This window comes from Rhea americana, unplaced genomic scaffold (assembly GCF_003343005.1).
Source record: "Rhea americana isolate MKP2758 unplaced genomic scaffold, rheAme1 scaffold_180, whole genome shotgun sequence".
Lineage (NCBI taxonomy): Eukaryota > Metazoa > Chordata > Aves > Rheiformes > Rheidae > Rhea > Rhea americana.
The window spans coordinates 1,393,868-1,407,105 of NW_028185928.1; positions in this window are offsets into that span (position 1 = coordinate 1,393,868).

The window sequence follows — 13,238 nt, forward strand, 5'->3', positions numbered from 1 at the left end:
GGGTAGGGTCTAGAAAGTCAACTTATACCTTCAAGGTTAATTTGGCAAGGGACTAAAGGAGAAAGCTCAGTGGTGGAGAATAAGGCAAGCTGTTTGATAAAAGGCTGTGTAGATTAGATCACTGCTCTACTTCCAGTGGTGACGCTAATGGAAAAGAATTGATCCACCCTGCAAGGACATTGGTTACTACGACAGGCACTTGCAGGTTTCTTCGCTCTTCTCTTTCAGAGACAAAAGATGAGAGGTAGGGAGAGGGAAAGGAGCTCTTCTCCCCCCCCCCCCCCCATATTTGCTTCTCCTAAGGAAGATAATGAGCCATTTAACAAACCCTAGTGCTTCACAGTGCCTTAAATTGCCCAACATCTTAATTGCATTTTGTAGTACCTGTCACTAAGAGCACGATAAGGCTAAAGCTCGGATCTGAAACCTTGTGAGTGTTGACAGACTTAAGAATCTGACCGGGATGCAGGGGATCAGCTGTACGCTTTCTGCTCGGCTCCTCCAGGACTCTAGGTGAAATGCCTTGAGTTTTGGAGTGTTCCTAATCAGTCAAGATCTCTATCAAAAATGTGCAGCTCAGATACACTTCCGGTCTGAAATATGCCAGGCCATGTGCCAGAGGACACATACCTAATTACCAGGCTGTGCTGATTATTCCTTCTTCTGTACTTTTCTCAGTATATTTAGAATAAATTATATCTTTGGCAAATTACACAAAGAGATGATTATACATTTAATTGGATGTTTATCTCTCATTTTCTCAGTGCAATAGTAACTAGTGCAGATTACAGGAACTCAGAATAATTTTTCTGTATGGCAACATTTTCCCAGGGTTAGATTCAAAGAAAAGCACTAAAGCTTTTCKTTAGAGGAATGTTCATACCATATTCAGCTTTTTTTCTTCCTTTAATATGAAAATGAATAGTATCGGGGATAGTGTCTCRGCTATTTGCAGTCCGTTGGAAAATGCATATTAGAAGGGAAAGTACATAATTTATTAAATGTATTGCTTAAGGTGAGAAACTTGAGATTGAGTTTTGTAAGTCTGGGGATTTTGGGTTATATTTGGTATAGTTTACTCAATCTGCTGAATTATTCAGTGCTAAACTTGCCAGTGGGAATAACAAGAAAACAGACATAGCGTTTGAAATGCGTTTTCATTTGATTCAGAAAAAAAAGTTTAAAAATTAAATAGCTGCACTCAAAAAAGCTTTATTCCCTCCTCATTAAACAACTGTTGACAGATGACTGCTGCTCTGCCTGTGAAGGGAGTACCCATGTGTATWCACTCTTAGCAGCACTTAAGCAAGAATGTTACAGAAATGTTACGTACTGTCATTAAGCCGCTTTAAAATGCTGTATATGATTAGAAATTGCTTCCCATTGTCATCATTTTATTTTCACATGATGAAAATGTAYATATTAGAGATGAGATTGAGAATATCAAAATGCTGGTATCTCTTACACCTGTTTGAGGAAATCAGCTTTAAAGGAAAACTCATCTTTTAGGAATGTTCTTTCACCATAAAATCGTTTTGCTATGTTAGTAAAGCACTCTGGTATCCTTCATAAATAGAAAGAATTGCTCAAATAGTAATAATTAATAATAAATAGTAAATAGATTTAAATGTGGTCAGTAGAAAACCTGCCATTGCTGCAGTGGAAGTTAAGTCTGACTCTTTATTATACAGGTATCATATTACCTCATTTTTGAAAGATTTCTTATGTATACGAAGAAAAACTTTCTCTTGAAAACAAGTATCTTCAGCCGCCACGATGAAGGAGTTGTCTCCGGAACTGAAGTAAAAGCACTCATTTTCTCAGTCCTAGTTTTTTCATCATTAATAAGGGTTAACTCCCTTTGATGACAACAGGCCTTTTTCTGCTTGTCACTAGTATGGACAGGATCTAACTAAGAGTACACTCCATCTTATCTATGCCAAGCCCACATCTTTCTGTGATCCTGATCACTTTTCTTTCTTTCTTCTTTTTTTTTTTTTTTCCATTTAGTTTAGTTGGAAATGGTGATTGCTAGCATAGGCAAAAAAGGTATATTTCTCACTCCCATAGCCCCCCTGTGGCCTGTGACCAACATTAAAAACAATGTGAATGACAGGGATCAGCAGAGAGACTCTGCCCGTGGTTCCACCCTCGGCCCTGAGTTCTACATTCTCTCAGCAAGATATCATCTCAAAAAGCTAGACAGACCAAGGTAGCAAAATGACCTCTCAGCAAAACACCAACTCTAAAGAATAACAAAAATTGTGGCAAAATCCACAGATTCTTCATAGTGCTAGGTCTCCATGCTCTAAGTCCTCCATGTGAAACCACAAGAAGAACGATGGACCACAAGAGCATGGCACTCAAGTATAGAGCAGGGCAAGTCAAAGCCTCCACTGGAACAAATCCAATCTTGAAATGGTGCAGAGAGACCAACATGGTGGACCTGCAAACARACCCTGATTAGTGATGGTGCCAGAKGTTCTCACATGGGTTTGAACATCGAGGTGCTGCTGCACGGCCATAGCACAGCACCTGGCACTATGATTTGGACAACCAAAAGAAAGGATATACCAGCCTACTGAATTTTGCATCTGCCAGTTTCATCATTTGACACCTTTCTTTTGTCTTTGGATCATAATGAATGTATTCACAGACATCATGATAAGAGAGTGCCAATGCGCTCATTCAAACAGACAGAGCCAAGTGCTCTATCTGTGCAAGTTACAGAAAAGTGCAAAAGGTAATTTCTTGACAGCCACTTCTTTAAGTATTAAGAAATAATTGACTTTCACCACAAAATAGATTTCTGAGTTTCAAATGTGTTATCCTTTCTCCAAATCACTGTTTCTGACACTTTCTTTAATATTTCATAAATTCTTTTTACACTGCATGAAAGCAATAATCTTTTAATAATATACCATTGTATCCGTTATTCAATATATTTTGGTGGAAAGGAGGATGCTCTTTGTTCTTTCTTTGATTAATTTTCCAACAAAGGGAGCTGCTGTCAGACCTAGAAACAGCACTTTTCCAGATTCAAAAGACTATGGAAAATGTTTAGGTTTGTCCAAGGAAAGAAATTTTAGCTGGTGAAAATAAGGAGGAAATCAGTAGAACAATTTTAAGAGAAATATGGAAATATCAGTTTGATCGCTGTGCAGTTTCTTGGGAAGAAGACATTCTGCTTGTTTAATACAAGCAAATACAAGTGAGCATTTCCTGCATTCAGGTAGTTCAACAAACAATGACTAATAAGCGTACTTCTGCAAAGCTTCCAAAAAGTCATTTTATTGAGCAATATAAGGCAAATATCTTAGCTTGATAGCAAGAACCACAAATACAAATTGTATGTCTTTTCCACTAAGATTTAAGAAATATTCCAAAGATGACCAATATCTCCAGTCTCTTCCTCTCTGTCTCACGCTTGCCTAGTCTGTGAAGAGCTCTTAAATGTCTTTCAAATATAGCAACAAAAAATAAGAAATAGGAAAGGTGTGGCTATATACAGGAAAATGAATATCTAACATTTTTAAGTAAAAAAAAAAAAAAAGAAAATACTGAAGTATAAATTATATGCATTCTCCTGCTCCCAAGCTATTGAGTTCAGCTGGAGCCTTTCCATCAAGCTCAATGAACTTTGGAGCAAAGTCACTGTTGTAGTGAAATACTGAGTTCTCATCTTTTGCAGGCTGACTCAAAAGCCCAAAGCGCAGACAGTGCAGATCCTGGAGCCCTCCCACACCTGCACAGCGAGCTAAGCAGTTSTAGTTGAATTCAGACCACTCTCTAGGCAGGACACCTGAGCTGAAACCCAAGCTATGTAGCTTATGCATTGTTTATTGAAAWAGATAACCTGCTTAAAACAAGCATCATGTAGTTGGACTTTGTCCAACTCTCCTTTGAGTCCAGTTGACTGGAGTCAGATTCATCTGTTCTGCTCCAACTGCTTTGTGACAGTCTGGCAACACAAAGTAGTTGTGAACTTAAGGGGCCACTTTGAACACACTTGGCCCAGGTGTTTACAAAGGAGGTGAGGCAGAGTAGCAGGATCTACTCAGCGTAAGCAGTTTAAATTCTTCAGTTTTCCATAGGTGACTTCCTTGCTCTGTGTAGCAGTAAGAACAGGGCCTGGACAGAGGACAACAGCTAACAGCTCATCATAGAGGATTTTCCCATGTGTTTCCTGCTCTATAGTAGGTGAAATAGTTCATTTGTATTCCCCTAGCTCCTTTGCTACACTATAAAACGCAAAATTGATATGGAAAGAGAGTGTATATGTGCAAGATGAAATCAGAGTGGTGTACTTCTGTAGTCTTTTCCAAATACAAGAAACTAGAGGTTTGGGGGTTGTTGTTGTTGTTTCACATAAATAAACCATTAGAAAAATTCTGATAATTCAAAAATTACTTGAAATCTATCACAGTTTGAAATCTTTTAGCAACTCTGAAGATGTAATCTTTTCAGCAGGAAGCTTTTATAAACAATTCCTAAAATATTACTATGTTTTTTTTTAAGTGAGCCTGCCCAATCTTGAAACAAATTTATGTCGATATAAAAAATATTYTGAACAATCTTTATGTTCTTCGCTCGTATAATGCAGTATCCCTTGGGCTTATCCAGAACTGGATGAACTTATATGAAAGAAAATATGAACAACACTGTTCTTATAGTATTCTCATCTTAACAGGGATAAAGATGAGATTAAAAAAATCCATTTGGTAACAGTTCAGCAAGTAAATGAATACATGGATCATGGTATAAAATCATCTTCCATAACTCTATTGATTAACCAGTTTCCCAGTAATTTCCTTACATAACTCTTCATGCTGTTTTCCACTTCTTCCCATAACCCTGAAAACAGTCTATTCCATTTGGTAGCTTGCTCTTTAGTGGAATATGAGTATCTCAGCACCTCACTAAGTCACACTTCCTCTTACTGACAGTTATACACTTTCCAGCACAAACCACAAATGCAAAGCAGACTTCCATCTGCTTTGCAACAACTTAAATTTTGGAATCATTTCAAAACCTAGAGGCTTTCAGAGCTTCTTTTGCTTCTCCCATTTGTTGTATGATTACACTCATTGCTTCTTCAGAAAAGAGATGATGGGATTTCCCCATAGTCTGGTCTCTGTGCGCCTGTATTAGGTTGCAAATTTGGCTTCATACTTCTAATAATTTAAAATATTAATATATTAAAGATTAATATGTTAAAATGTTGCCTTACAAAGATTATTCAAAGCCTATACTTGGAAACACTGTGTCACATCTGGTTCCTGAACTCAAGACAGCTCTGATAATTGTAGTGTAGAAAATTAACTGCAGATTTCTGAATATTAATGGCATTAATTAATATGTCTGTGCATTGACAGCAACAACCACTATAGTGCAACTCATGGCATTACTTGAATCAAAATGAGYGGTGCTTTATGAAGCCAAATTGCTATATTGCACTTCCATGAGAAGAAAAATTGTGACAGGTATTCCTCACTGACAGTTGCATCAGCAGCAAAATGGGCTCTGAAGGTTTGGCATGCATAATGTAGCTGTCATCCTTTATAAGTCTTTAAAGGTAGAAACATTGTGGGGGCAATGAACAGGTGACAAAGGGCCATTACTGGCCAACACAGAGTAGAAAGGCCAAGAGATTGCCAAGAGGGCAGCATTTCCTCTGTAGCTTATCAGTATGATCTCTCACACATACACACACTCCTTAGGCTGTAATGTATCGATACTTGAGGAGCCTGAAGTTCATTGTGTTTGGACATGAACTACCATTATGACTCCATGCCCATGTAAGCTTCCACATATTTCTGATGTACAGACAGCWGTGACAATAACAATAATACACATCGGGTATATCCTACAACCTAATGCTAGAAGGCAATTGTAATTTCTTTTAAAATCAGTTTTATTAAAAATAAATAAAAGYAGAAAGTTACACTATCCTCAGATATCCCATAACATTTCACATTTATAACCATACTAGACATTTAAGGCATGACATAAAACAGCAAACAGATCAATGAAGATGCATTTTAGGTAGTTTGGGTTTCTGCCAGCTACTTTTCTTTTTCTTCTCATAAAGGTTCTGCAGGAACATCATTTGTGATCCACACTTATTTAGCTGYGTGTCGGTATTCAGTGATTATGCTGCTGGTATTCCAAGTGCTTCAGCTTGCATCACGAGGCTCTTCATAACTCAGCCGGAGACTTTTGTTTGATGTTGGCACTTGACACTAAATGCAAAGCTGTACGAACAGTTTCTTTCACAGCATGTTGTCTTGCCAGTTGTAACTGTCCCTTTGAGCCGCCACGGTGCACAATGTGGCAATAAAAGTACAAAGGAGCRAATGGAAGTCTGCAGCCAGCCAGAGCTCCATATAAAGGTTGATACGGCTTCCTGTCTCGTAGGAAGTGCCCGCTCCATGACCTGTCATTTCTGCTGTCTGGATTGCTGTCTCTTCACTTCCTGGAGCAAAACAAAACAGCACCAAAAGAGAGTGTCTCTCTTCYCTTTTTTTCACAACTTCTATTCTACAAGAGCTTTCTAAACTTGTGTGCCCGGCTGGAATTAATACTCACAGAGTCTCTATGGAGAAGTCTGGGGAAAAGGAGAAGGTCCAAGGAGGCAGTGTGAATATCTAGTGTTAATATACACATAAATCAGAACCAGCATATCACTCTATTGAATCTTTGAGGCAGGATGAAGGACAAAGAAGCCTCAGTGTGTGACGCTCAGCTCCAAACTCTTAGGTGTCTGGTCCCCAGATGTGTATGAATGGCCCTTAGTTAGCTGTTTAAGCTCCATACACAAAGCATGAGGCACCTCAGAAGAGGCTGTGCTTTGGCCAACAGTGCGTTATATTTGGCATAACTACTATCTGATGTAACTAATATTGGCATAACCAGCAGAAAACACCAAGAAGAGAAAGAAATATCTTTAAAGCTCCACATAAGCCAGGTTGGATACTATATAGCCAGACTGCAAGCACTTCTGTACATCTATCTACCTGAGTGTCAGAGCTGGCACGCTTTCTACTGGTACAAAGAGGCTGAAGCAAAGACAAAGTCAGCAGGGAGAGGGAGAAGGGGTAAAGTCACTGTGGAAGAAGTAATCACTACTCTCACATCAATGTTTTGATGCTGCTCTTTTGCAGGAGCAGGCTGGATATTGCCCTAGTCAAGTATCATCTGCCTCTTCAGGCTTTTCCCTTTATCATGCAAGGTGGATAGCAAGAGAAATGGGGAAGGAGGCAGGCCAGACTCTTCTCCAGGCTGTCTCTTCTAGGAAGTCTAGCTTCTCTTGCATACAGGTAGGTATGCCTCAAAGGTGCACAAGTGTTATAGAGTGCTGACTAGGCCAATCCACAGTGACAGTCTCACAGCTTGTGAGAGCTTCGTGCTGTGGGCCTTTGCTTTTGGCTTCAGACTGCCCTCACACTGGTATGGGTATGGTACATATATGCAGCTATGAAAGCTCTACTGCTAAATGGAAGAGGACCAGTTATGCACCAGAGACACACAAGCAAGTCTATGTTGTTTAATTGCTACCTTGCTCCTTAGCTTTACTCATAGTAACTATTTTTTTTTTCTGAGACAGCTCCCCAGTGCAGTTTAGGTAACAGGTCACTCAAAAGATCATTCTCAAAGGGTTTTAAAAATGCCCTAGGGCTGTCTGCCCTCCCTTACATAGTGCTCCAATAGGCTTTACTCCTAGCATTGACCCCACACAGCATCTTGGCTCACTCTGTAGCATGCAATGTATGTCCTCAATTTCAGGACAAACACACACACACACACACACACACACACACACACACACACAAAAAGAAAAAAAAAAACAGCTGGGGGGCTGCAAAACAAACCCACCATTATTTCAGTCACTTTGAACTGAAAAAAACACTGGAAAGAGAATTATTGTGTCTTAGAGCCAGGGAGGCTCTCCATGGGAGCCAAAAGAATCAAGCACTAACTGCTACAAAGTGTATCCAGTCTGCTCTAGGAAGCATTAGGTCAAACCTTTGAGGATGGAGGTCAGTCTGCACCATTTGGCTTTTGGGCTAGGAACCATTTAGTTTAGCTTGCAGCATAGTCACAGCCAGCTAGAGCCTTGTTGTGCCATCATGCACGTTTGTGGTTTTCATTGCACTCTGATTATTAGTAAATCTAACAACTGTTGCCAGGAAAGGCCAGTATCATTTACAAATGAGAGAAGCAAGGTACAAAAAGGCTGATGGACTTGCTCAGAACCAAAAATAGAACTTTTGAATACAGTGCTCAGTCTCCTAATCTGTACTGCTTATGTTGCTTAAGACTTCGCAAAAGCCACAGCAGAAATAGGCTTTGAGGAAGGAGTTGATGGAGAAGAATGAGATCAGCTCAGAGGAGTTCTAGTGTTAGATTATACGAGAAAAAATGAATTTGTTCCATGCAAAGAGAAGACGAGGAGGCCAAAAGTGTCAACAGTGAAACAGAAAGAAGAGCTTCGTGATAACTAAATTGTAGAAATGAAAAAGTTGAGAAGGTTGCCTGAGGTAAAGACAAGAAGCCTGAATTGGATACGTTAGGTCCCTGTACTAATTTGCATTCCTAAAAATAATCATCATCATCATTTTGGAACATAAATTTGGCCCGCTGGATGAAGCTATTAGTCAATCCTGTCTGGTATTCAGCCYGGATAGTAACAAGTAGCACGTGGTACTCAAATAGAAGTCCAGACAAAATGTGCTCTCCTTATCCAATTAGGCATTGCTACACATGGAATGAAGCACTTCTTTCCAGTTCTCACTAGGGATAACTTTATGCCTTCGAGTATCAGGCTGAATTATAACTTTATTTTCTGCAAAGCTATAAATAGTATTTTGTTGATGTAACATCTGGCATTACCTTTTGTGTGTTTGTGTGTGTGTGTGTGTGTGCGCGCGCGCGCTCATTAACCTTATACTGCTTGTGGTGGTTGGGATACTGGACTTTCCAACACTCCAACACCACTATGTTCTAAAAGTATCATGGAAGGCCTTGACTTCCATGCATGGAAAGCATCAGTCCATGAGATAACATTTGGAAGAAGGCGTACAGTTTACTTCCAGGCAAGTTGCAGATGAGAATAAAGCTGAGCGAATAGCAGAGCTAATGGAAGATTTATTGATTGTGTGGGAAATATTCAGAATTAATGTGTGCCAAAACTCCTGCACATCTGCACTGACAGATTCTGACATATCCAGTGGTGCATGCTCAAGAGAATCATTGCCCAGTGTCGTGGATCAGATCAAAYCGAGGCCCAATTGCTAAGAAACAGCAAAAAAATAGACAATAGTTCTGTTTCTTTGTTGTGCCGAGTAGATTTCAGTCACAGCAGAAAAGCTAGTCTACTGCATTCCTGAATCAAGATTCATCCAAAGGGAATAGCACTGACAAACTCTTCTTCCATGTTTTTCCTTTGACAATACAAACTGCCTGGAAACATTCTGAAGAAGCAGCCTGCAGGCAGGAATGGATAGCTTTTGGGGACACGCACACCACCTTATTTGGACCCACCATATACTTCTTTAGGACTCCAAATGTTTTTAATGACCAAGCAGTATAAATAACCTTGACAGAAGATATCAGCTACTCATGTTGCCAGGTGGCAACTAGGGAAGGAGGATTCATGCAGCATCACAGCTGCTGTCTCTTCTGAAATGTGCATGCATCTCCAAAACAATGAGAGAAAACAAGTGAGAAATCAGACAAAAGAATTCTCCACTTTGTTTCAATTTATTATCAGAAATGCTGATTGAGGAAACTCTAAGAAATACTTATATCATCAGCAGGGCTTGGGGGGGAAGATATTTGTTACCATCATGCTCATTTAGCAACTATTTTTTAGCATTTTTCCAGTCCTATTAAGGAATTCTGCCATTTCTGTCTCCTCCTATTGTCAGTACTGTGAATCTTAATAGTATGAAATTGCCTTGAAGCCACTTTGAACTGGAAGACAAGGAACAGTGACAAAAGTATATCCATTTTCTCAGCAAATCACTTTCTCTGGCAATTCTCTAGCCTGGTCCAGAAACTATCAGTATTTATTACCATCTGATGGAAAAGCTGTACTGCACCCGGAGGAGCTCTTCACTTTTTTACAATAGAGCTGTTACGCCCTCATCATCAGTAGACCCAAAGTGAGCATCTAATGTTGTCTGGTGGTGATTCCAGGCAGCCTCCCCAAATGCATTTTTCCAGAAGAAAGAGTAGTTTGCAACGGGGAATACATCTTCTTGAAGTTACTTCCACATAAGTTTATGATTTTTTAAAGCTACTGTTTGCCTTTACTATCATGCCTTTACTATGCCTTTTACACTATGACTAAAGCTAATCACTGACAGCTAAATGCTTCAATGCAGTTTGATGCCTGAACGTGCAGATAGGCACCAGCTGGATAGGTATCCAAAAGACGCTGCAACTCACAAATTTGTGGGAGTTAGGCACTGTCAGATGTGCAAAGGTACATCTGTGGGTTTAGTGATGTATCTAAAAGTCTGGCGCTGGTTGCARCTGAAGGCTTTCTCTTTTTTTTTCATTCATATACTTTCACTCAAAAGTTTTAATTCCACTTTCAGCTACATTTTCATAGTAGGTTATAGGATAATATAAGAATTTTGCTCAATGAGATGTGCAAATGGATGTCATGGTCTATCCTGACTACTCTGAGGAAGCAAAGCTACTCCAGGCACAGGAATTTTCACTGCTGAATGTTGTTCAACACTGGTTACTCAATGTGTACTCAAGGACTAGTGGGCACAGCATAGCTGCCTCCAGCCCTGCTAGATTCCTAACTATTGAACTGTCCCATCATGGCCAATGGGAACGACAATCATTGACACTCTCCAGGCTTCTCTGATGTGCATCGGAAGTCACTCCCCACAAACCAGTCTGCAATCAGAGAAAACAGTTACAGATTTCTACTTTTCTCTTTCATCAAGCTGTGCCAAAAATTTACAATTCAGGCCTGCAAGTAAACTGGATTTCATTCAGGGCTACCTCGGTTTGCTATGCATTTGTAATGATTTCATTTTCTTTCATCTWCTATATCCCATTGACATCACGTCAGCTGTTAACAGTGTCATTCTTCCTCCATGAGCCATATGGCATACTCCAGGAGCAGCAGAGGATTTAACTGTACTGATTACGGTGCCCATGTGTCTCAAGTTACCTCCCCTGCCTCCACAGAACAACAGAGCATCCTTGAGAAAGTGGGTTAAATACAGTCATTGGCCAAATTCCCTCTTGAGGTAGCCATTAAATTAAAAAGTTAGACCAAGTATGCATTTGGTCTTATTTGTAAGCAGTCTTTTCATAAGCTCTCTCTTCCTGTGTCTGGAAGAGGCTGGTGGCAGCATGCCACAAGCAKCTGACTAGCGTGGCACTTTGTCCAGCAGTGGGGAGAGGGAGGTTATCAGGAGATAACTCAGCATCACTGTCGCCATTCAGTCACCATCTTCTCTGRCTGAGTTGCCATGGAGTTATGGCATATACTACACAAAATAACAATGTTATTTTAGGAAAACTATGCAATTAACTTCTGTCCTTAGTCYGCCGGGCTTCCTGAATGCTGATTGCTGGGATGGTAACCAGCACTCACAGGGCACCCATTGATGGAAAACTTGCAAGTTCATGTTTTACCAAATGATATGATACACTTCGAAGGCATGGACACAAGACACAGTAATGCATGACTGATATTAGCTGAATGCTACTAGGCTGTATCTTTGGAAAATTAGCATTTYCCCCTGATGTGCTTGACTGACTGCGCATCATTCTTCTGGCAAGAGGGACAGGATCACAAAAGGAGGTTTTTTTCTTCTTTTTTTTTTCCACTTGCCATAGCCAACAATGTTATACATTATTAGCCTGTAGCACTATTTCTAAAACTGGTATTTCCATTGCTTGGAAGGCAATGTTTTCTTGTTGGAAAGCTTCCCTCTGTTCTTCTCTGCTGCCTTTCACCCACCCTTCTCCGAAACATATGTTTTCAATCTTTATTATTTATATGTAAGAAATCACTGTTGGCAGAGATTTTTTCTTTGCAGTTTATCTTTCACTGACCTCCTGAAAAAAGGAGATTAAAAAAGAAAGGCAGAGATGGATTTACTGGTCTGACAGAAGAAAGGAAAAAAAAATAGAAATACCTCAGTTCAAATGAGAGCCTTCTAGATTGCAAATCAAAGCTTTACTTAAATCTGGAAATGTTCAGATCATTTTTCCTTTCCCTTTTTAGTGCTTCAAGGCTCTGTCTGGGAGCCATGGTGCCAGATCATTGTGAGAAAAGTGGTGGTTCCCAATATCTTCAATCGGCATTGGAAGCACCACTTCTAGGAAGTCTCATGGAGAAGCTTCTTTCTATATCTCTAATCTCATTTTAGAGATTGAAGAAGTTTAGATAATGTGAATATGCATCTACCTTAAAAGAGGCTGCTGGGAACTGAACCTGGCTTGAGCCCTTCAAGGGGCTCTTCCTGAAACTCTGAATTTCAAATAAAGGTATTTAAAAATATAGATCATTCCTGATTTCCTCACTGAAGGTGGCACTGAGAAAATCAAGCTCCAGGTTGCCAATTATGCAAAACAGTTTTAAGAACTAATAGTACCTGTTGAATATAAACAGAAAAGAAGGACAAGGATATCTCAGTTTCTCCTTCTGCCAATGTTACAAGCTGGTTCTAACAATATTCACTAATCCAAACTGTATTTTAGAACTGCAACCTACAGAAAGGGCCACATTTTATGAATCAGTCTCTACATCTGTGATTACTAAGGACTTTGGTAGCTTGGTCTCCTAATTTAGCTCCCCCGTCGCCAGAGGTCTTTGTCATGAGCCTGGCTGACCTCCCAGCACCACCTACTTCCATCTGAATTCGATGCACGAGATCCTACCCAAAGAAGACAAGCCTCCCTTGGAACAATGAGTAATTCTTGCGGGACGCAACTGGAACATGTTGCTGTGGCACGGGAAGGCTGATAACATCGCTGGAGCCACAGCGGGCCTTTGTGGCGGCAGACACAAGTGGGATGTTCCTTCTTAAGCTTTCCAGAGCCAGAGGAAGTGGGCCCTGAAACACAATGTGCATTGAAATTGGCTTTCATCTGGGGGATCTTGCAGCGTAAGCGCTGCTTGGTGATGTGCTTTCCATCTGCCGCCGAGCCTCCTGATGCATTTCCTCTGTTTGTTCCAGGGGGATGGATGGCAGCACCTT